At 49.9% G+C, this 23,302-nt stretch overlaps 1 long non-coding RNA gene across 1 annotated transcript in view; it reads right to left on the minus strand.

Annotated features, from left to right (window-relative positions):
- Positions 1 to 21,192: 21,192 nt before the first annotated feature.
- Positions 21,193 to 23,302, minus strand: part of LOC147711803 (uncharacterized) — a 28,129-nt gene continuing 26,019 nt past the window's right edge. Inside the window, exon 4 of the long non-coding RNA XR_015295960.1 lies at positions 21,193 to 21,791. This is a non-coding gene — a long non-coding RNA (uncharacterized LOC147711803). The remainder of the gene's footprint in view (positions 21,792 to 23,302) is intronic.

Below are 23,302 nucleotides of genomic sequence, written 5' to 3' on the forward strand. Positions count from 1 at the left end.
TCCACTTCAGACCAAGCTGAAGTCTGTAGGTCATTGCCAAACAAACATTCTACAGGGAGGTCTGAACTAACAACAACCTTCTTAAGGCCAGTTACCCCTCTCCAGGAGAACTTAACAACTGCCATACTATATGTGGTAGTGACATTGCTAGCATTGGTTACCTGGTAGGTTTCACCAAGTATGCACTGTCCAGGGTCCATAAATTCAGTTATCACCATTGTGACACTGGCACCTGTGCCCCTGTGCTCCTGTAGGCCTGAGCCTTTTTCTCATTGACTAAAGGAGTGTGTCTGTACTTGCCCAAGTTACTGGGACTCACAGAGGAGGACATATACATGCCTCCATCACAGATCAAAACAGCTTGAGTTGGTATTCTGACTCGGCCAGAATCTATCTCAGTTCCCAGGTTTAACCCTACTACACCCTTCTGTTGAGAACCACCACTTGGAGCTGAACTAGGGGGAATAGTTGCCTTAGGGGCAATGGTGGCTGGATCTGTCTCCTTTTTGGTGCACTCACTGGTCCAGTGAGTATTATTTTCTACAAACTTTGCACCATGGTTTTCTAGGACCTTCTTTCTTTTTGGATTAGGGACCCCCACCAGTAGAAGCTTTTTGGGGACCTTGTGAAGACTTCTGGTGTTTAGCTTTCTCCCCACCGTTTTGGTCTTGCTTCTTCTGGTCTCCACCTTGATTCTGTACCGTCTGCTTCACCCTGGTTCTGATCCATTTGCCTGCCTTCCTATCCAATTATTGGGGAGAGGTCAGATCAGAGTCAACCAAGTGATGATGCAACAACTGGTTCTGACAATTATTAAGAATTTGTTCTCTCATGAGTAGATTATACAATCCTGTATAGTCACACACTTTACTGCCTAGTAACCAGCCCTCCAGAGCCTTCTACAAAGTCAGTCCAGTCCTGAGTCTGTGTCTTCTGGGTATCTCTGAACTGTAACCTATACTGTTCAGTGGTTAGGCCAAACCCATCTATTAGAGCACCCTTGGGGACTTTGTAATCATCAGCATCCTCCTCTCAGACAGTGTAGAGCTTATCTCTACCTTTGTCTTCATGCAGAGCCACAAGGTTGCTGCCCACTGCTCCTGGGGTACCTTCTGTACTTTGCAGGCCCTTTCCAGTGCAGTGATCCATTTGTGGATGTCATCCCCAGTCTGATAGGGAGGGACAATCTTGTTTAGGTTTCTATGGTCATAAGAACTATCCCTACCACTAGGGATATTGCTGCCACCAGGGGATTCTATCCCCATCTTCTTTTTCTCTCCTTCAAGAGCTAAGGTCTCTTTCTCCAAGGCAATCTCTTGCCTTTTGATCCTGAGATTGACTTCTCTAATTCTAGCTTCATGCTCCCTCTTCTCAGAAGAGGTTCTTCTCCTATGAGATGAGTCAAAGGACCCTATTGATGACCCAGAATGGTTAGATTCCACTGAAGATGATCTTGGCCTTCTAGGTGCACCATTAGGCCTACGTGGGGGGATGGAGGGAGGCCCATTTTGGCCCACTTCATCTCCAGGTAGCCCTGTTTCTCCCAGGTTGGGTCCATTGACACCCTCCTGGTCTGCATCCTCATCTTCCTCAGAGTCCTGGTGGGGTATTCCACTGGGACCCTCTTCAGTTGATTCATTTTTTTATTTTGTGTTTTATAGAGTACAAACTTGACCCGTTAGGGTATCAGAGCGCTTTACATAGTCACCTGCACAACAACAATCCTCTGAGACATTTTCTTCTATCTATGTGTGCTGCAGAATGCAGCACACATGGAAAGAGGAAAAAATAAGAGAAATAAAGATAGGGGCATATTTATAATTGAGTTGCTTCGCCCTTGTGCCACACAAGGGATACGCAACTACTAAGTCGGATTTATCAATACACTCAAGGCCACCTGGTGTGGCCCTGAGTGGCGTTATAAATCTTGAGTAATGCAATGCCTCGCAAAACACTGTGTTGCGTTACTCTGCCCCAGGGAGGCGTTTCATGGGTGGAACATTGGTGTTCCCAAACATCCACCAGGTGCAGCTGGTTCAGGTCAGAGCGATGGGGCAGTGAGGAATGGTCGGAGCCGACAGACACCGAAATGGGGAAAATAAAAAATAAATAAAACCATTTTTTAATTTTATTTTCCCCATTCTGTAGTCTGTTGATTCCCCCGCCTCTCCCCACTGGCCCACCGCTCTTACCTGAAGCAGCCACACCTGACATTCACCCATGGATTCTGGCGCATTCCCAGATTTACCTTTTCTGGTAGACCTGGGAATGCGTTAAAATGCTATGCCTCCACAGGTGAGGCATCAGAAGGAAAAATATTTTAATTTCTCCTAGTTTTTTCCTCTTTATATGTGTGCTGTATTCTATAGCACACGTAGAAATAGGAAAATGCCTCAGAGGATTGTTTTTGTTCCGATAGGTGTCCCTTCCTGCACAACAATTCTGCATAAAATGCAGGCACTCTTGCACCATGGTACAAGGGTGCCTGCATTGGCTCTAGCCAGACCAGTGTGTGCCACCACAAGGAAAGGACAGTAATGTGCGGTATAGTGTTAAATATGGTGCATTCCTGCTCTTTTTCTTTCACGCAGTGCAATGCTGCAAGGTGAATAATCTCTTTATGAAAAAGTGTCAGGAAAAGTTTGGGAGTGATTTAGAATCTGAAATTAAAACTGATGGCCCGATTACGATATTGGTGGATGGCATACGCCATCACAAAAGTGACGGATATCCCGTCCACCTTATTACAAGTTCTATAGGATACAGTGGAATTGTAATAGATCAGTTAGGGTATTGGTCTTGTTTGGGACAGAGTAACCCTGTCCGGCAAGATTGCAATCAGGCCCAAAGTAACTAAGGACCATCTTAAAAAACTCTGAGTTAGGACAAAAAAAACGAAGCTGAAATAGAAAGAAGATTTTTTTTTGTTCGAATCTTTGTTGGAAAGATTAGATAGAACACACATGCTATACAACGGCACCAGAATTCCAGCATCAATGAATGATAAAGGGTTTAGCATTACAATATTCTTGCCATTCCCATCATTATTCTCCTCCATGTCTCAGCAATGCAAAGGGGGTTAAGGACACAGGTCATGCTAAACATTGCAGTCATATGCCAGGTCTCTGGAAAGCACACATGAACGAAAAGCAATAGAGAAACAAAAAGAGATCCAAGCCACAAATAGTCAGCGAAACAACATTTCCTACATAGTACAGAAGCGTTTAGGTGACATAGCATATCTGTGAGGTTCTGCCACATGTTGTGAGGTGGCACAGCCCAAGATCATGATGTGGGGGTGGTGTCACATTGTGTCAAGGTCACCCAATATCCACAGGAGCCGATGATGGTCCCAACGCCACTCCACCTCAAACGCCACCCGAAATAAGAAATTAAGGGGTGCGTCTCAAGCAGAGGGGAAAGGGGAATTAGAAGTAAAGAGAGACACAGCCTTATTCTTCTGGTGTGATGTAAATCTTAGTTTTTGGTTAAGCGGTTCCTTCACTGGAATTAAACCTGCATCGGGAATAAGATTAACAGGCATGCAATTCACCACTTTTACATTTATAAATCACCACTATTGCATGTACCACAATTAGTCTTACCCAGTTGACCCTAGGCTGTCACTTCTCTCTTGTTGTGTGGTTTTGATAGAATATTAACTTCTCTGCATAGGAATAAGCATATTCATTAATACTGTTCTAATACTTCTGCTACACAGCAGTACTAGCTTATGTAGTTTATTTACCTAGTCGTTTTTTCTTATACTGCGTTTTAATATTTTGCCGGTAAATGAATTCTGAATGCTGTAAGCAAGTCCATAAATTACAAAAGTCTCTTGTCTGTGTATAGCTAATTCCTCAGATGATTCTAGTTTAATTCAAGCAGTTAAACTAAATGTTGGTTGGTAGACATACCCCCATAACTGCTCTAGAATATATCGAAAATAGAATACTAATGCTCAGCAAATATTCTCTAAGATTTCTATTCAAACCTCGGTGGAGTTTCCTGTGAGGCTTCTTCCGAAAACGGCAAATTTGACTTTTTCTTCTGCTCTCTGACAGGTCCCTCGTTGTGCATGCGTTGATGAAGCCGCTAGGAACAAATTGCGATGACTGACTGATAATTGTTTGACTAAAACCCATGCGCGAACGGAAGACACTTCTTCCTCGCGTTAGGCTACATTTGAATTGCGCACTTCGTAATTGGTGCCGGTGTTCTGAGAATCATTGGGTCCCCGTGAGTGGCTGCCTCCCCTACGTCACAGGGTACAATGATTCTCAGAACCAAGCTATTATCCGTCGCTCCCCCATGGCGGTTTGCCCCCCCTACGTCACGGGGGCGGAGCCGTCTGTGGAAGGCTCGGTGCACGAGGCTTCATGGCGGAGCCAGACAAGTCCAGGCGTGAGTCCTCATATTTCACTCACGCTTCAATAGCTCAGTTGGGAGAGCGTTTGACTGCAGAGTTGGAGGACCCGGGTTCAATCCCGGGTTCGGCATAGTTACAATTTCGGCTTTTATTTTTATTTTATTTATGTATGTATTTATTTATTTATGCGATTTTATATAGCGCGGACTTTACCCGAAGGTGTCAGAGCGCTTCACTTTAGGACCAGTAATGATACAAGAGGAAACAATTGCAAATTAACAAATTACAAAAGCAAACGTTAAGTTACATGATAAAAAATGACAATAGTGAGCAACCAAAATACATGAGGTAGCAATCGGTACATTACAGGAGAAACAAGCACTGGCGTTGCCAATAGGTTTCGCCTTTGGAAAGTTGGAGCTATTGGTTTTGTAAATGACATTTTATATTTATATATTGTTATTGACCATGCCAATAACGATATATAAATATAAAATGTCATTTACAAAACCAATAGTTCCAAATGCGAAACCTATTGGCAACGCCAGCGCTTGTTTTAAATGACGCGGCATGGCACAGCTAAATTGGCCGCAACACCCCGCTGCGCCATTTCCTTGTAATTATAGCCCCCTGTTCCTTCCTTCCCTCCCAGGTGATGGTCGTCCCCTGCTGATCCTGGCGAGTGCGCGGGGTCAAAGGTTGCGTTTCACTCAGTGAAAGGCAGTAAATAAACTGAAACAGCCTCTAAATCAGCTCCCACCAAGAGGTGAGTGACGGGGGGAGGGGCTCAGAAGGAGGGGGCCAGCCCCGGCAGGGGGCCCACGGAGCGCTGCAGGACAGGCCTTCCGGATGGAGGCCGGAGCCAGGTGAGCAGGGCGAAGATCGTGGTGTCAAGGTGCATTATGGTATATTTAGTGGATTGCATTGTTTGGTTCATATTTTGTAAACGGCCCGTGAGATCCCCGGGGCCAGTGTGGCGGGAGGAAGCCAGGCAGGACTTGCAGTTAAAGTTCACCATCAGGCATCCGATCTCTAAACAGAAACAGCAGGAAAGCCCGTCGGCATAGCTCAGTGGGTTAATGCGCCTGAAAGTGAGATGTATCTGCAACCTGCAGCTTACACGCTGGAGGAGCCACTTGGGCCTTTCATCCTTCTGAGGCTAATAAAATGCTGCGCTCCAAGTTTGTATTATAAGATGACTCGCTCTTTGCAGCATTTCAAAGATAAAACTTGTAGCTGCGAGCACTACATACAAAACCTTCCATGCTGCACCCAATTACCCCACAGAGGCCAATGTACAAGCAACAGGCTACGAATCCTGCACCACGAAAAGCGCCCAGGGGGTCAGTGAAAACGGTAGCGCTTCCGTGACCAGGACAGGGCCAGGAAGCGCTAGACATACACAGAGTAGCCACTTAAGAAGTGAGGAAGCGCTTCAGGCCACAAGGGGGTACGGGTAGCGCTATGTAAATAATATTAAAAATGCATCTGATGCTCTGACGAACGGGGCAGACTTGGGGGGCAGGTGGGGGATGACTCCGCCTCCTTAACGTGGCACTGGGGGCAGTCGGTAGGTAGGCGCCAAGGGATGTGCTGAGAGCCTCCCGGGCACTGTGGCCCTCACGTGGGCACCGGCTGCTGCATGGTGTTCGGGCACAACAGAACGGAAGCCATGCCAGTGCAGAGTCGACTCTAGTCTATTGTAGGCAGAAGGGGAGACTGGCCCTGCAGAGGGGGAGTGGGGGTACAGACAGGAGGATGCTCATGTACCAGCATGATGGGGGCGGGGTAAGAAGAGGGGTGACGGGCACGAGAGATGCAGGATAATCAAAATCAAAAGGAGCACCGCCAGCTGAACACAGGAGGAGAGGGTGACAACACCCGCAGACAGACAGCGGGACAGCCAGAGATAGGTGGGGTGAGAAGGGCACAGAGTAAAGCAGAGGGGTGAGAGGCACGGGCGCCCTCAGGGACCCAATCACTCACCACGTAGGAGGACCCGCCCTCCCCGCTGTGGGTCTCGGTCTCTGGGATGGAGAAGTGCATGTCCCCCGGTCTCGCGCACCATGCTCCTCTCTCCAGGCACGGCATGCGCCGTCTCGCGCCTGCCCCTCCCACACACCTTCCCCTCTCCTCACAGCATCACAGACAGTGGGTGGGAGGGCGGGAGGTGGCACGGAGAGTGGGTGGGCGGGGGGTGGCACGGACAGCGGGCGGGAGGGAGAAGGCAGGACAACGGGAGGGAGGGGGATTTTATTTATGAAGGCATCGGAAACGGACAGTGGGCGGGCGGGAGGGAGGAGGCACGGACAGTGGGCGGGCGGGAGGGAGAAGGCAGGACAACGGGAGGGAGGGGGATTTTATTTATTTCTTTTATTTATGAAGGCATCGAACACGGACAGTGGGCGGGCGGGAGGGAGGAGGCACGGACAGTGGGCGGGCGGGAGAGAGACGGCTAAAAAAACAAGGCCAAGGGAGAGAGGAAAATCCCTGAACATCGTGAAAGAAACAGGAGCCAGTAGTTGATGTATCTAGGATGTTTCTGTTTTGCATGTACTACACTAAGGGGATACTCTCATCCATCACTCTGCCAGGTTTGTAGGAGGATATTGGGTGGTGGTGTATAAAACAACTGAGAGGGATAGGGAAGGTTCAAGGTTCTATAGATGAGTTATAGGGCCGAAGGGAATGGGATAATATGACTGGGAAACTACACAAAAAGTGCCTTTGAAAAATCATGTGCTGACTGGCTCAAAGTAGCGGGCAGAGCGGAGCAACAACGTGAGTGTGTACAGGAAACAATTCTCCAAAACGTAGTGTGCTGGCCGGCTCAGCTTGAGTACGTGAGCGGAGCAGCAAAACATACGATAAAAAGAAATGATGGGAACTCTGAGGAGTGACACCTATGACACGGCGTGCTGACCGGCTCAGGAATTAGGAGCGTAGCAGCAATGCGCGTGCAGGCAGAGCTCACGAGCAAAGAAATATGAGGCTGGGGGGGGGTCGCGTGCTGGCCGGCTCCAAGTTCACAGGAGCGGAGCAGCAACTCGAATAGGGAGATGCCAAAATTAAAGGTGTGGTGCACTGACCGGCTTAGAAGCGGGCGGAGCGGAACAGCGACGTGCACGCCAACAGGAATGTACCTCTCTTGAAAGGGGGCCAAGGAGGTCCGCAGGAGTCCGGGGCCAAGGCTGGATAAACCCATAATTAAAGACGGGACGGAGAGCTGGACAATACACCAAACGCGCAGCAACCAGGAACCAAAATGAAACAAGGGGGGCGTGGTCACGTGTCAAGAACAGTAAGCCAAGCAATGGCTTACGTAGGAGATGGCCTGTTACGAGCCTCAGGGACCATCTCAAAAGTACTCGCATCAGTGGATTTCACAATCCCTGGCCATGCATTAATGTTCTACCAGTTTGTAGTCCTCTGGAGGCATGGCGCTAAACCTAGTTCCTAACACACTAGAGATGTGTCATAAGTGTAAGGTGGTCCTGCTTTGGTGAGGGGGCGAGATAATAAAACAAGTCAGGTCCCGGGCCGTGCTGTGATTGGCTGACGTCACGGGGGTGTCCCGGACCGGCAGCCAATCACAGCGCGGCCCGTGAAATGACGTCACGGGGGTGTACCGGGCCGGCAGCCAATCACAGCGCGGCCCGGGACAAGGGGCGGGACTTAAAAAAAGCCCGAGAAACGCCCCCGAATCGCGTTTTCCCGAGAAAGCGTGATTGACAGCCTCTGTCTCCCAATGGCTAGCCTCCATTTATGGAGCTAGCCAATGGGAAACAGAGGCGGTCCGAACATCCCTACTGTACTGTACTGTAGACAAAAGTTTTCGATCTGGGAGGGGCACTGTGTGCCCCTCGCCAGGTCGAAACCTAAAAAGTGATATGTGTGCAGGCTACAAAAGCATACAAAGTACAAGTAGAGATATAATACTGCAATAAATGGCAGACACTCCAGCACAAGAACAAACGTTACGTAGGCAATGGTGGCACTTGTGCAAGTATCTAAAGCAAACAAAATGTGAGAGGTAGCAAACAGTGTGTTACAAGAGAAAAGTGACATGTGCAAGTTACAAAAGGGTACCATACACCGGTACAAGGATAATACTGGAAAAAATGGTAAACATTCAAACTACCAGAACACACTCGGAAGGAACTTCCATAGTCCAGGACAATAGACTTTTCGATAATGGGAGGTCTTCCTTCAGAAGATAGCGAGGGTGTGAATTAGATTTGGAGGTGTCTTTGGAGGAGCAGTCAGTCTTAAGTCAAAATCAAAATCAAATTAAGATCAAAATACGGCGGTCTATCCTCAACGCGGGTGGCCTTATTAGACTTAGTTTTTATACCCGTTTTACACCCCTTTTACAATAAAGGCCTGACGGATCTCTGTTATATGTGTTCATATGTATTTCCACCTGTAATAGAAGGGACCTTGCAGCTTTTCTGTGTTATTTACTGTCCCTTGGTTTCTCACGCTTACTAAGTGTTCCCGACAGGAATTGTTTTCGCCCACGGGCGGGATACTTGAAATGTTCCTTGACCGGTGGAGTTTTACCAATGTGCGCTTCTAGTTGCAATGCCTGTGCAATTTGCATTATAAGCTTCATGCCTCAACTGCCTAGACGATGTCTTTGTGTCATAACACGAAATGGTTAACACTTCCAGTCACGCAGCCTTAAGACGCTCACGTTGGTGTGGAGATGGCGTGCTCTCATGTTATAGATTGACTCTACATACGATGGCCCAACTGGACGCTAAATCCAGATGGGGCTGGGAGAGCTTGGCCCCGCTCTGGGGTTCCAGCGTTACTACTACACCACTGTCGGGTGATGGTAAGGTATCTTACTAATGCCAAGGGTTACGTATTCAGTGCAGGTAGGTACTATATATTGTCCCAAACTAGTACCTTCACAATGTACTTCCATGAGTACATCGGGGACTACTTCCTATCATGGCGCAGTTTCTCGCGTATCCGCGACAGGCCTTCCCAAGTGGCTGAGTGCGGATTAGAGACGATTACGAGCCGGGGGGCGTAACCCAATCAGGTTCCACTTATACCAGTTTGGATTACGCCCTTCGCTCGTGTTCCCAAATTGCTCCTAGGCTCCTAATGCTTCAAGTTCAGACGGAGCAATTTTTTGACTTACGCCTTACCGGCTGTAACAACAGGAGGGCCCTCGGAGTGCGCACACGCTCCTTATAACTAGACATGGCTCTTACGCCCTTGTGGGCTGCAATGATTTCGACTACAGCTCTGCTGAGGAGCCGGTTATATTATTAATTTCACTTCTGGTGTGCAAAGGGTTGGCTCCCCCTCTTACTCCTCCGTGATCGGTGCCTTGCACTACAATATTACATTCTGACACCCTTACACGGGCGTGATTGGTGCTTGGCACTACAATATTACATTCGGACACCCTTACAAGGCTGGGTGAGTTACAAGGAGGATGAAACGTACATTAAAGGAGCATTCGCCCCAGAATGCACTTGGTGCCAATCGGGATTTTTCCATCCCAGTGTCGGTCACCAGGGCCCCAGGTATACAGTCCTCAACACGGTGTGGTAAGCCCTATGACCGCCCATCATTATTATTTACGCATATCCTTTGGGCGTTGTTGTTTTGTCTTGTTTCTTATCCTTTTTCTTTTTTCCTATTTCATTTCTCCTACCGCCAAGGTCGGTCTTCTTCCTACCATTGACATCCACTCCCGCCTGATTCTAGATCTTAAATACGATGGATTTATCCAGCACTGTCGTACTAGATAGTTCGGTCTCTCTGGGGACTCCGCGGGTTGCAGGGTCCACGATACGGTTTTGGGTACGTTTTTCACCCCTTCTCCTCCAAGAGATGTAAATCCCTTTTCTGGGAAATGGATGATTTATCCATGCCACATGGGGGGTCGTTCACCATTAACTTTGTGGCAAGGTATCTGGAGTTTTTGGGGCAAGTTTAGCCTTCCCCTAGACCCCCGGGGATACGTCATAATAACGGTCCTTTACGTTTGCACCTTCTTATCGCCATTTTCGCCTATAACCCCTTATGCTTCAGGGTTTCTGCTTCCGGTCCCTTTTCGGGAATACACAATATCAGGGCCGGTTCCAGCTGCACTTCCGTTCCCCTATGCCTCAGGGGGTTCATCCATTATCTCGTTCTCTGGCATTGTCTGAGGGTGCAATTTTTCACATACTTCCCCTTGAAGCTCACTCTGGAGCTCTCCGTGCAAGGGTTCCTTCAGGCGCTTTGGTGTGCTGGTATTATTACCTTCGTTCCCATTAGCCTCTTTGGCTCTTTCCAATATATTGTAAACGGAGCTACCGCCAACTTAGGAGGTTCCTGTTCCTCCTACTAAAGGAGGGGTTGACTCCTTTTCCCTTAGACACCCTTCTAAGGCCTTATATTGGAAAGGGGTGTGGCGTTAAGGCGACTGACGCTGGAATCTGGGGATCACGGTTCGATCCTCGGCGCCAGATTAGCCTGGCACCATGTGACTCTGGCAATAGCTTGCTTAATCTTCCTGACGACCCCTACAGTGGAGGGGTGGAGTGGAGAAGCGTGGCTCAGTGGTTAGAGGCGGCAGACCCAGAAGCTGAGATCAGCCGTGGACCAGGGTTCGATTCCCCGCCTCGGCGGGTCTCGGGCTCAAAAAAAAAAATTCCACGGGGTCGACAATTCTCGCTCTGGTGCCTACTCGACTCACGGGGTCACACTCTGCGACTCTGGGCAATAGCTTGCTTAATCTCCACTACGGCCCCTCGCGGCGGGATGCCTGGCTTTCACCTTGTGGATACCCGGCTGGGGTATCTCACAGGGGAATACCAGGACGGGTTCCCTAAGCAAGCGCCTTGAGGCCCCTGGGTTAAAGTGCGCTATATAAATCGAAACACATTTACATTTACAGCTCGAGACCCTTACGGGTGATCGTTTGTGCTTTGCCAATGTGAATTATTATTACACCTTCACTGTCAGCAGAAACAGATCCTATAATTTCTGATGTATGAAGACCTCCATGCCGACTTCAACACCCATGGCCAAGGGTTGTGTCCTGATTACCAAGGTTTCTTGCATGTCCGCCGTCAAGTAAGCAATCACCTTTTTTGGGTTCAGGGTTTCCGATAAAAACTGAAAATTGTCAGGCGCTCAACTGCGTGCTGGCGCTCCCCTATAACTCCAGGTTCTTCAGTCCCTTGCGATTCATTCAACGTGGGAGTGCCAGGTTAGCTGGTGGATATATGACACGGGACTCTGCTGTGGGGTTAATTTTCCCCACATGGCGGGCGCTCTTATACCAAATGTGTGCATATTGATTTTTCGCTCGGTTTTTCCAATGGACCGGGTTTTAGACTATTATTTTCCAACAGAGGGTGAATGTATAGGCTTGAGCCAATATTTCTCGTTAGGTATTCCGTTCACTCCCTCCCAAATCAGAATATTCCTCAGGGGAAGGGTTTTTCTCTACTTTCCCTTATTGATAATGGCCTTTTCATACATACTATCCAGTGATGATAGGCCTAATCTACTTTGCCAGTGTGCGTTGTGTACGGTTTGGCTGGTGTGGATGGGGAGCAGGTAGTATTTCTGCTCCCCGTGGTTTTGTGTACCCCCTAACTCAAAAGGGAGCTTATACAGGCCTAATCTACTTTGCCAGTGTGTGTTGTCTAGGGTTTGGCTGGCGTAGTATTTCTGCTCACTGTTGTTTCCTGTACCCCCTAACTCAAAAGGGAGCTTATACAGGCCTGTTCTAGTTTGCCAGTGTGCGTTGACTAGGGTTTTGCTGGCGTTGATGGGTAGCAGGTAGTATTTCTGCTCCCCGTTGTTTTGTGTACTCCCTAAGTCAAAAGGGAACTTATACAGGCCTAATCTTGGTTGACAGTGTGTTTTGACTAGGGTGATGGTGTCTGTATACCCTCTTTGCAGCTCCTTAATCATTCTAACATATAATTTCTGCACTATCTTTTCAGTTTTGGACAAAAGAGTGTTACCCCAGTGTCTTCTCATCAGGTACGATATCTTTTTCACCTTTTTAGGGCTTGCAAGCGAAGCGAGCGAAAAGCACTTTTACTAGGGTTTCAAAAATGGACCTTGAAATTCCACATAGGTCGTGCATGTGCATTTCAAGGTCCATTGTGATTGGGCTTTGCATGCGTGCTGTTATATAACAAAACACGCAATAGGCCATAGGCGGTCGCTTAACTCCGCCTACGGCCTATTGGTGTTTGTTATGCGCACCAAAGCCCATGTGTCTTCAATTATGGCAGCCAGACACGGCGCCACTCAGGAGCTTATTTTTTTTGTTTGGGATCCATTTCACTGTCGAAGCAACTAAACGCTGGATGGTGCCTGGTTGCCCAGGGTGGTCACTCCTTGGCCACAAGGGAGATTCTTCAGTCTTCAGCTCAGGTGAATGTCGAAGGGCAAGGGACTGTGGGAAGTAGTGCTGTCAGAACCATTCGGGAACATGAAATGCCCGTGTAGATAATCCAACCCTCTACAGTGCGTGGGCACAAGATAACATTTTACCTGGTAGTACTCATGCCCACGCTCTGATACCCACAGATCAGCCTGATCCGTTTTCAATATCTTCTGCCTCACATAATCAGGAACTAACACAATCACAAGGCTCCTCTGTTGCGCAAGTGGTCACTCATCACGCTAAAATTAGGTCATTGGCCTCCAAATCTAAAACTCTACTCGTAATTTTGAAGGTTCTGTCCTGGAACGTTGCGGGCATTGCCAACAAAATATATACTGATGACTGGGATGTCCTAGTAGCTAATAGTGATGTTTGTCTCTTTCAAGAGACTTGGGCTAGGGAACCCCTGTACAGAATGGGATATGCTACCTTTGAAATCAAGGCCAGTTGGAGTGGCAAGGGGAGACCCTCGGGCGTCTTGGCGGTGTGGGTAGCCAGCCACATTGGATGCACTGTGGAGAATGCAGTTACGTCCTCCCAGGACATACAGTGTGTCTTGCTCGAATGGCCCAATGCCCCTAAGTTAGCAATCATAAATGTGTACTTTCGTCCAGTTGGTCCCACCATGGAGTCACCTACACTTGATGATCTCTCGTCCTTTCTGGGCCAACTACCCAAAGACTGTAAGATACTGATGGGTGGAGACTTCAATAGTCACTTCGAACCACTGGAAGGGTTGAGGGAAGGCGCACTCACAGCAGAAGATGACTTTTGGGGTGTTCCGGTGTGTCAATCTCCACATCCCAAATCTTGGTCTCCTCTTGCAGTGTAAATTATGTCTTTGACACTTAATTTTGCTCTAAGGGCTTGCAATGGGCGAGCAATCTCAGACACCCCTTCAATATGTACTTTTAACAGGAAGGATCAGGAATCGCGGCTGGACTACATTTTCGTAGATATTAGCCTGTGGTCCAAGGTTAAAGATTTTAAAGTAGTTGCACGAACGGACAGTGACCACAATTCACTTTTATTAGACATGGTGTATCCTGTAGCTGCAGTGGGACCGCAGCCCGCTGAGACCAGGGAGGACCTAAGTAACCTGGTTCTCACCTTCAACAGGCGTAGGGTAAAATGGGAGAAACTGGTAAATTTGCAAGAAAGCATTAGGAAATTGTATGAGCTAGCACTCCCTAAGTTAGAGGACTTGGATAATTTAATTAACCAACCCAGACTTCAAAACTTTAATAATAAATTAGCTTTAATCCACGAAGAGTTAGTGGGCGTTCTGGGTGAGGTTCTTTTCCCGGAAGTAGTGCAGCGCAAGCAAAAGACTCGAACCTCTACCTGGTATAACTCAGACTGTAAAAAGTCCAAGTCTGAGTTAATAACAGCAATAAAAGCTGGAACAGACAGGGGCAAGGTCGCTGAGCTTAGGCGGGAATATAAGGACATGATGGCGCAGGCAAGGTCAGAGTGGGACTGGGACAGATGGCAGGATCTCTCTCTCGCCCTAGAGACGAGGGATTCTAGGAGATTCTGGTCTTTGGTAAACATTGGTACCGGCGAACCAAAAACTGCAGTGGAGCCCAACATTGCAGCCTCTGTGTGGGAAGACCACTTTGGTAAGCTCTACGAAGATATCTTCGAAGGTTCCAATGATGTGGCTTCTGCCGTCCTATCCCAATCTGGCGACGGATTGGAATTTAGCCTTGGGGAGGTGGTCAGCGCAATAGAGAGACTGGCACTGGGTAAAGCACTGGGGCTGGATAGATTGCCTGGTGACCTCTTTAGGTCCCATCCTGAGATCTGGGCCCCGTATCTTTGGAGGGGTGTTTGTGGTGCTACAGCCCCCTAATAAATGCTTTTTCTGGTAAATAGTTGGGTACAGATGCTTTAAGTCGGGTATGGTGAGGTGTCGGTCGGATTTCACCAGGAATGTTTGCATACATGCAGACAAAAAATACACTGTCTCCTCTCTGTTTTAAAAGTCTTCATAAATGTTGGTTATTTTACAAAATATTGTGTTTTCTCTCACTTAGTACCGCTACCCATCCTCATTTGTCTCCCTTTCCACTGCCACTTTAGCCCCTCTCATGCACCCTGCTTGTTGTATAATGTATTATAACATTAAATGCCAGCGCAATTGTTGGGAAATCTGAAGCTCACACCCCCAATCTTACTGACCAAACGACACCTCTGTGACTGCAAACCCGTATCCCCTGTGCTTCAGCAGCATGCTGTCTCACAGCTTCAAGGAACTATAAACAGCCAGGTTTGAAGGCTTTCACAATTTGAGGTGGATGTCAATTCTTCTTGCAAGAATTGAGTTTCAGAGGTGCCGCCCTGGACTGAGGAGCTTGCAGCAGTGCAGGACATCCTGAAGGAAGTCATCCTGTGTGAAGTTTATACATTTGTGGGTGGGGGGGCGCGAACTAGACCTGAAGGCATCAGAGCGCTTTACATGAGCACCAGTTGTGTTAGAGACGAACACATTAATTGTTAGGTCTCGCTAAACCAATGCGTAAGCATTGTTCGGCGAGATTATAGTAAGGCTTCCGAAAAGTCTCCCCAAACTGCGGATTCAATTCAGTTCATGTGAGCCAGGCGCGTGCACATCGCCAGCCACATCCCACACCATGCCTCGGCATCAGACTTGAAAGGAAGCCGCTCCCCCGCCCCACTCCGCGCAATGCCAGAGCTAGTTTTTCTCGCTTTTTTTTGGTGCTTCATTCCACCTACCACTTTACACTGACTTGTTCACTTTCCTCCCATTTCTATCTCCTTCTCTCAGTCTCCTCCTTCATGTATTTCTCTGTCAATCTCCCTGTCTCCCATTCTTCATCTTCGATGCATCTTTTATTTTCTTACATGCTTTGGTGTACTTTCTCCTTTCTTCCCCTTCCTCCATATTTTCTACAACTTCATCACCTGTATTCTCATATCTTCTTTGTTACTGCCTTCCTTATTTGATTTCCTCTTCTTCATTCCACCTTCCTTGTTCTCGCTCCGGTTTTCTCTTTCTTACCTCATTCCTCGTTCTTTCCAACATTGCCGCATCCTCTTCAGTCTCTTTCTCTGTCCGTCTGCCTTTCTCCGTCTCTACTTCTGCTCATTATTTCTTCTGTCCCCAATGTGCAGCTTCCAGTCTTTATTCCTTCCATTCTCTTCTTTCTATCCTGTTGATCTTTCCCCTCTACTCCTTCCACCCTGCATGCCCGCCTCTACTGCTTCCTTCCTTTTCGCGCTTTACTTCCGTAGTCTTTATTCTGTAATCCACTTCTGTTCTCCTCCCTCATAACCAATGTTCCCTCTAATTTTTTTCCTCTGTGTGCGGCAGTGGAGGGTCTCTGTGCGCTGCAACCATGGCTATGTGCGCCAGGAACCGAACCTCGCTTGTCTGCGGCGCCAAATGCCACTTATTTTTGGTGCTCTCCTGCCCTCTGTCCCACTCTTTTTTGGTGCCCTCCTGCCCTCTGCCCCACTCGTTTTTGGTGCCCTTCTGCCCTCTGTCCCACTCGTTTTTTGTGGCCTAATGCCCTCTGTCCCACTCGTTTTTTGTGCCCTTCTGCCCTCTGTCCCATCGTTTTTGGTGCCCTTCTGCCCTCTGCCCCACTCGTTTTTAGTGCCCTTCTGACCTCTGTCCCACTCGTTTTTGGTGCCCTTCTGCCCTCTGTCCCACTCGTTGTTGTGCCTTTATGACCTCTTGCCCTCTGTCCTATCGTTTTTGGTTCCCTTCTGCCCTCTGCCCCTCGTTTTTGGTGCCTTTCTGCTCCCTGCTCCCTGGTGTCCGTCCCTCCTCCCTAGTGTCCGTCCCTGCTCCACTGTGTCTGTCCCTGCTCCATGGTGTCTGTCCCTGCTCCCTGGTGTCTGTCCCTGCTCCCTGGTGTCTGTCCCTGCTCCCTGGTGTCTGTCCCTGCTCGCTGGTGTCTGTCCCTGCTCCCTGGTGTCTGTCCCTGCTCCCTGGTGTCTGTCCCTGCTCGCTGGTGTCTGTCCCTGCTCGCTGGTGTCTGTCCCTGCTCGCTGGTGTCTGTCCCTGCTCCCCGTTGTCTGTCCCTGCTCCCCGGTGTCTGTCCCTGCTCCCCGGTGTCTGTCCCTGCTCCCCGGTGTCTGTCCCTGCTCCCCGGTGTCTGTCCCTGCTCCCCGGTGTCTGTCCCTGCTCCCCGGTGTCTGTCCCTGCTCCCCGGTGTCTGTCCCTGCTTCCTGGTGTCTGTCCCTGTTCCCTGATATCTGTTCCTGCTCCCTGATGTCTGTTCCCGCCCTGGTGTCTCTCCCTGCTCCCTGGTGTCCGTCCCTGGTGTCTGTCCCTACTCCCCGGTGTCTGTCCCTGCTCCCTGGTGTCCGTCCCTGGTGTCTGTCCCTACTCCCTGGTGTCTGTCCCTGCTCCCTGGTGTCTGTCCCTGCTCCCTGGTGTCTGTCCCTGTCCCTGGTGTCTGTCCCTGCTCCCTGGTGTCTGTCCCTGCTCCCTGGTGTCTGTTCCTGTGTCTGGTGTCTGGTGTCTGTCCCTGATCCCTGGTGTCTGTCCCTGCTCCACTGTGTCTGTCCCTGCTCCCTGGTGTCCGTCCCTCCTCCCTGGTGTCCGTCCCTGCTCCACTGTGTCTGTCCCTGCTCCATGGTGTCTGTCCCTGCTCCAGGGTGTCCGTCCCTGCTCCCCGGTGTCTTTCCCTGCTCCCTGATGTCTGTCCCTGCTCGCTGGTGTCTGTCCCTGCTCCCTGGTGTCTGTTCCTGTGTCTGGTGTCTGTCCCTGCTCCCTGGTGTCTGTTCCTGTGTCTGGTGTCTGTCCCTGATCCCTGGTGTCTGTCCCTGCTGCACTGTGTCTGTCCCTGCTCCCTGGTGTCCGTCCCTCCTCCCTGGTGTCCGTCCCTGCTCCACTGTGTCCGTCCCTGCTCCATGGTGTCTGTCCCTGCTCCCTGATGTCTGTTCCTGCTCCCCGGTGTCTGTCCCTGCTCCCTGGTGTCTGTCCCTGTCCCTGGTGTCTGTCCCTGCTCCACAGTGTCTGTTCCTGCTCCCTGATGTCTGTTCCTGCCCTGGTGTCTGTCCCTGCTCCCTGGTGTCCGTCCCTGGTGTCTGACCCTACTCCCCGGTGTCTGTCCCTGCTTCCCGGTGTCCGTCCCTGGTGTCTGTCCCTACTCCCTGGTGTCTGTCCCTGCTCCCCGGTGTCTGTCCCTGCTCCCTGGTGTCTGTCCCTGTCCCTGGTGTCTGTCCCTGCTCCACAGTGTCTGTTCCTGCTCCCTGATGTCTGTTCCTGCCCTGGTGTCTGTCCCTGCTCCCTGGTGTCCGTCCCTGGTGTCTGTCCCTACTCCCCGGTGTCTGTCCCTGCTTCCCGGTGTCCGTCCCTGGTGTCTGTCCCTACTCCCTGGTGTCTGTCCCTGCTCCCCGGTGTCTGTCCCTGCTCCCTGGTGTCTGTCCCTGTCCCTGGTGTCTGTCCCTGCTCCACAGTGTCTGTTCCTGCTCCCTGATGTCTGTTCCTGCCCTGGTGTCTGTCCCTGCTCCCTGGTGTCCGTCCCTGGTGTCTGTCCCTACTCCCCGGTGTCTGTCCCTGCTTCCCGGTGTCCGTCCCTGGTGTCTGTCCCTACTCCCTGGTGTCTGTCCCTGCTCCCCGGTGTCTGTCCCTGCTCCCCGGTGTCTGTCCCTGCTTCCCGGTGTCTGTCCCTGCTTCCCGGTGTCTGTCCCTGCTTCCCGGTGTCTGTCCCTGCTCCCTGGTGTCTGTCCCTGCTCCCTGATGTCTGTTCCTGCTCCCTGATTTCTGTCCCTGCTCCCTGGTGTCCGTCCCTGGTGTCCGTCCCTGCCCACTGGTGTCCGTCCCTGCCCACTGGTGTCTGTCCCTGCTCCCCGATGTCTGTTCCTGCTCCCCGGTGTCTGTCCCTGCTCCCTGGTGTCCGTCCCTGGTGTCTGTCCCTACTCCCCGGTGTCTGTCCCTGCTCCCCGGTGTCTGTCCCTGCTTCCCGGTGTCTGTCCCTGCTTCCCGGTGTCTGTCCCTGCTCCCTGGTGTCTGTCCCTGCTCCCTGGTGTCTGTCCCTGCTCCCTGATGTCTGTTCCTGCTCCCTGATTTCTGTCCCTGCTCCCTGGTGTCCGTCCCTGGTGTCCGTCCCTGCTCACTGGTGTCTGTCCCTGCTCCCTGATGTCTGTTCCTGCTCCCCGGTGTCTGTCCCTGCTCCCTGGTGTCTGTCCCTGTCCCTGGTGTCTGTCCCTGTCCCTGGTGTCTGTCCCTGCTCCACAGTGTCTGTTCCTGCTCCCTGATGTCTGTTCCTGCCCTGGTGTCTGTCCCTGCTTCCCGGTGTCTGTCCCTGCTCCCTGGTGTCTGTCCCTGCTCCCTGATGTCTGTTCCTGCTCCCTGATTTCTGTCCCTGCTCCCTGGTGTCCGTCCCTGGTGTCCGTCCCTGCTCACTGGTGTCTGTCCCTGCTCCCTGATGTCTGTTCCTGCTCCCCGGTGTCTGTCCCTGCTCCCTGGTGTCCGTCCCTGCTCCACTGTGTCTGTCCCTGCTCCATGGTGTCTGTCCCTGCTCCAGGGTGTCCGTCCCTGCTCCCCGGTGTCTTTCCCTGCTCCCTGATGTCTGTCCCTGCTCCCTGATGTCTGTCCCTGCTCCCTGATGTCTGTTCCTGCTCCCCGGTGTCTGTCCCTGCTCCCTGGTGTCTGTCCCTGCTCCCTGGTGTCTGTCCCTGTCCCTGGTGTCTGTCCCTGCTCCCTGGTGTCTGTTCCTGTGTCTGGTGTCTGTCCCTGCTCCCTGGTGTCTGTTCCTGTGTCTGGTGTCTGTCCCTGCTCCCTGGTGTCTGTCCCTGGTTTTAGTTCGGTTGTTAACCGAGGCCTTTCCATTTTTACTAAAACGATATATATATATATATATATATATATATATATATACTATTTTTATAAGGACTTTCAACCTGCTCTCTTCACAATGGCCTGTTATGTTTGTCATTCGCATTTTATTACGCACACTATCCTGTAAAACATGGATCAATGTGGGTCAGCACGTTTTACCATTTCAAAAATATTTTTGAAGGCCCAGGTGTTTCTCCAGCAATAACTTTTTCAAAAATCTTGTTAATTTTTACTGTCCGTGTGAGTTACATTCAGTCGTCTGTGTTTTCGTCTATACTAATGGTCTTGATGATCGTTCCTCTCCCTTACAGGACAGGAGAGCTGGAGGAAGGCAACGCAACAAAAAGGATCACAAACAGCCCCTCAGTAGTGCACAATGACGATTCTTACAAGGCACAGCTGCGGGGCTGATTGTAGGTCCTTTGCATTTGTATTTGTGTTAATTGCAGCGCACGGGGGGGGGGGCCTACAATTAACATTAATACAAAAGGTTCACAATCAGCACGCAGCTGTGCAGTGTTAGAAAAGGAATGCAGAGGAATGGTGAGTGTCAAACACAGCGTGTGCTAAAGCACACGCTGTGTTTGAGACTGCTTTTTTTTTTTTCAAACTCCCGCAACGAGGAAATGGCACTTTTTCGCGCCGCTCGCATTTTAAAAGCGGCGCCGCTAACGGTGTTGCTGGAGTGCGCGGTAAATTCAGCAACCTGCGCGCTCAGGGTGACTTCTCTGCGCGCGCGCTCACCCGCGCAGCTTGTTGGGAACAGTGCTCATAACCCCCTCCTCCGTTTATCCCTGTCTTCGCCCCTCTTCCTTCTTCCTTATCATATTATTTTCTTCCTCCTCTCCTTTCCTCCCTCGTCTTCCCCGCTCTTTCTTGCTTCCTTGGTTCCTCCGTTCCTGTGTGTCCAGCCCCCTCTCCCTGGCACCTCTGACCTTTCCTGCTGCTTCCCGACCACCCTGACAGTCGGGAGCTGGTGCCTGTGGGTGCAGAGTCTGGCTCGGCGTGATTTATGCCATTGGTATAACAGCAGACACACTGCAGTCCATCACTGCAGTCCCCCCCTGATTAAAATTCAGCTCCGGCCCCGACTGCAGCACTCCACAAATGGAATATTCTACATAATTTCCGAAAATGCTTGTTTTTCTTGTTTAAAAAGTGACCTTGTGTGATGTAACTAGTGTTTATTTAAAGCGCTGCAATACCTTCCGATAGAGTTCGCGCTAAATAAAAGTGCAGAAAAAACACAAAACAAATCGAACGCTTTAAAGCAAGAAAGGAACACCTCGGTGGGTGAATCACCCAGCTGGTGTCACAAGGCCCCCATAGGCAGAGCGGATGTTTCTTTCCATCCTCACCTCTGCTGATTATGTAGAGGCTACCAGGCCTTACAGTGACACCTCGTCACCCAGAATACCCTCGGCACCCTCTCCAATCTCACACCTCAGCAAAGAGCCTTTGATCAGCATTAAACACGCGAGTGCTCCCCCCTGGGGCGCTACCTCCGGGCATAAAACACCACCTTGAGTGTACCCCTTCTTTGAGGTAGACAGTACCACATAGGAGAGGTGCAAAATAAGTGTATAATCTTGTTGTAAGCCTTTATTACTGCAAGACATAATCAGGGTTTCTTTGCTACAACAGCTTGAATTATATACAACACTACATTGGGCGCTAAAAACTGGAAAAATTCACATTGGAATGTTTAGAACTCCAACTGCTCAAAATTACTCAAAACATAACCATGAACAAATCAATTTACACTGGAAGAATACTGAAGCATTTGCTGTGTGTAATATACTAAAAAAACAAAACATAAAACCGGTTTGCCCATAGGCAATTAAAACAGAAGTGGAATGCATGCAGGGTGAACGAACTGCTCAACTTTGCGGAAAATTGTTCTTTAAGTCCACCAATGCAGTGTGCTAAAGTGTTTGGTCTTTCAGGGCAGTTTCTCAACTAGTTTTCATCAGTGGTGGTTAAGTCCCCAGAGTAATCATTTGGGTCAGCAGCATCATCCGCATCTACACTTTCTGCCTCCACATTATCTGCTCCTCATTTTCATCGTTTTCACCATCAATGTCCTCCTTTTCGTTTTGCTCATTGTCTTCATCATTCGCATCAGTTGTTTCCTCAACTACCGATTCTCCTGTTTGTTCAACGATTTCAAAGGGATTCTCACCCTAAAAGTAAACACAAGTTTTAAACCATCTTTAGCAAAATTTTGCAGAACAAATGCACACTAACTAGTACAAAAGTAACAGCAAAAGTCTTGTGTACAGTGCAAGTAAAGAACTCAGATTTCAGATCACAAAAAAGCAGAAAGAATGTATTATTAGAAAAGGCATCTTACAACGGGGAGAACATATGCAGGACTTCTAAATTTTAGAGTATGTCCAGACAGGCCATAGGATGGAAAAATCCATGCCATGTCTATGAACGCCCATGAGCTCTGAGGAGTCCTTGTACAGAGGGGGCGGTGACTGGAATATTGAGGGTGGGCATCACATTTCCAAGAAATTAATTTCCTGCGAAACTACAATTTTTTTTGGGTGAAACTCAGTACGGAAGAAGTGTTATTTGCAAAGCTGAGGAAGGAGTAAACAGATCTGAACATTCAATATGCAGTGTGAGCCCTGGAGGCAGGAAGGGTGGAAGTGCATCCACAGCATTACAGGCTGCAAGCTAATTGTTGATGGTCATTAACTTATCAGTTTGCAGCATGTGTACCTGTTTGATTTAATTAATGATTTTATTTAATTTGTATAGCTCTTGAATCACCCCCAGGGGGGTATCTCAGCGCTTGGAAGCACAGCATAGGTCATGGGTACTCACAAACGTTCTCTCAGGGGCCAAATTTACACTGTGGTTTGTGTCCGAGGGCCGCACCAGTGGGGGCGGGGTCAGTGGGGGAGGTGGCAGGGCTAGAGCAACAAAAAAATACACAACTGACCATGAGGTTCATCACTGGTCCCTGCAGCGGACACCTTCGTCCACTGAGCCACCAGACCCGGGATACACACATCTCTTGCTCTCTCTTTGTCTCCCTCCCTCACTCTCCCTACCTCTCCCATACTCTGTTCCCCTCCCTCTGTCTGTCTTCCTCCCCCTGTCTCCCTTTCCCTCTCTCACTCCCTCCCCCCTTTCCCTCTCACTCCCTCACTGTCCCTTTCCCTCTCTCACTCCCTCACTCGGTCTCCCTTTCCCTCACTCACTCCCTTTCCCTCCCTTCCTTTCCCTCTCACTGTCTCCCTTTCCCCCTGTCACTCCCTCACTCGGTCACTCCTTTTCCCTCCTTTCCCACTCTCACTCCCTCACTCTGTCAGGGCAGTTTTCAGGAGTCTTCTGAATTTAAGATGGTCCAAACACTGTCTTAGGGCCAGCTGTAGTTGATTCCAGATGAAGGGTGCGAGAAGGACTTGCCTCCGGGTCTAGCCTTTTTTATGTTGGGGCTTTTGAGGAGCGATTGGGAGCTGGCGCGCAGAGTCCGAGCCGGGTAATAGCGGCGAAGTTTCTCTACTACATCGGGAGGGCCATTGCCCCAGATAGCTTTGTGTGTGAGACAGCAGATCTAGAATTTCACGCGCTGTCGTATTGGCAGCCAGTGTAGCTGATGAGGGAGGGGAGAGGAAGCTGATCTGGGGGGAGCATTCAGAACCGTGCAGGCGGCTGTGTTCAGTATCATTTGCAATTG

Source organism: Lissotriton vulgaris, chromosome 5, assembly GCF_964263255.1.
Source record: "Lissotriton vulgaris chromosome 5, aLisVul1.2, whole genome shotgun sequence".
NCBI classification, from domain to species: domain Eukaryota; kingdom Metazoa; phylum Chordata; class Amphibia; order Caudata; family Salamandridae; genus Lissotriton; species Lissotriton vulgaris.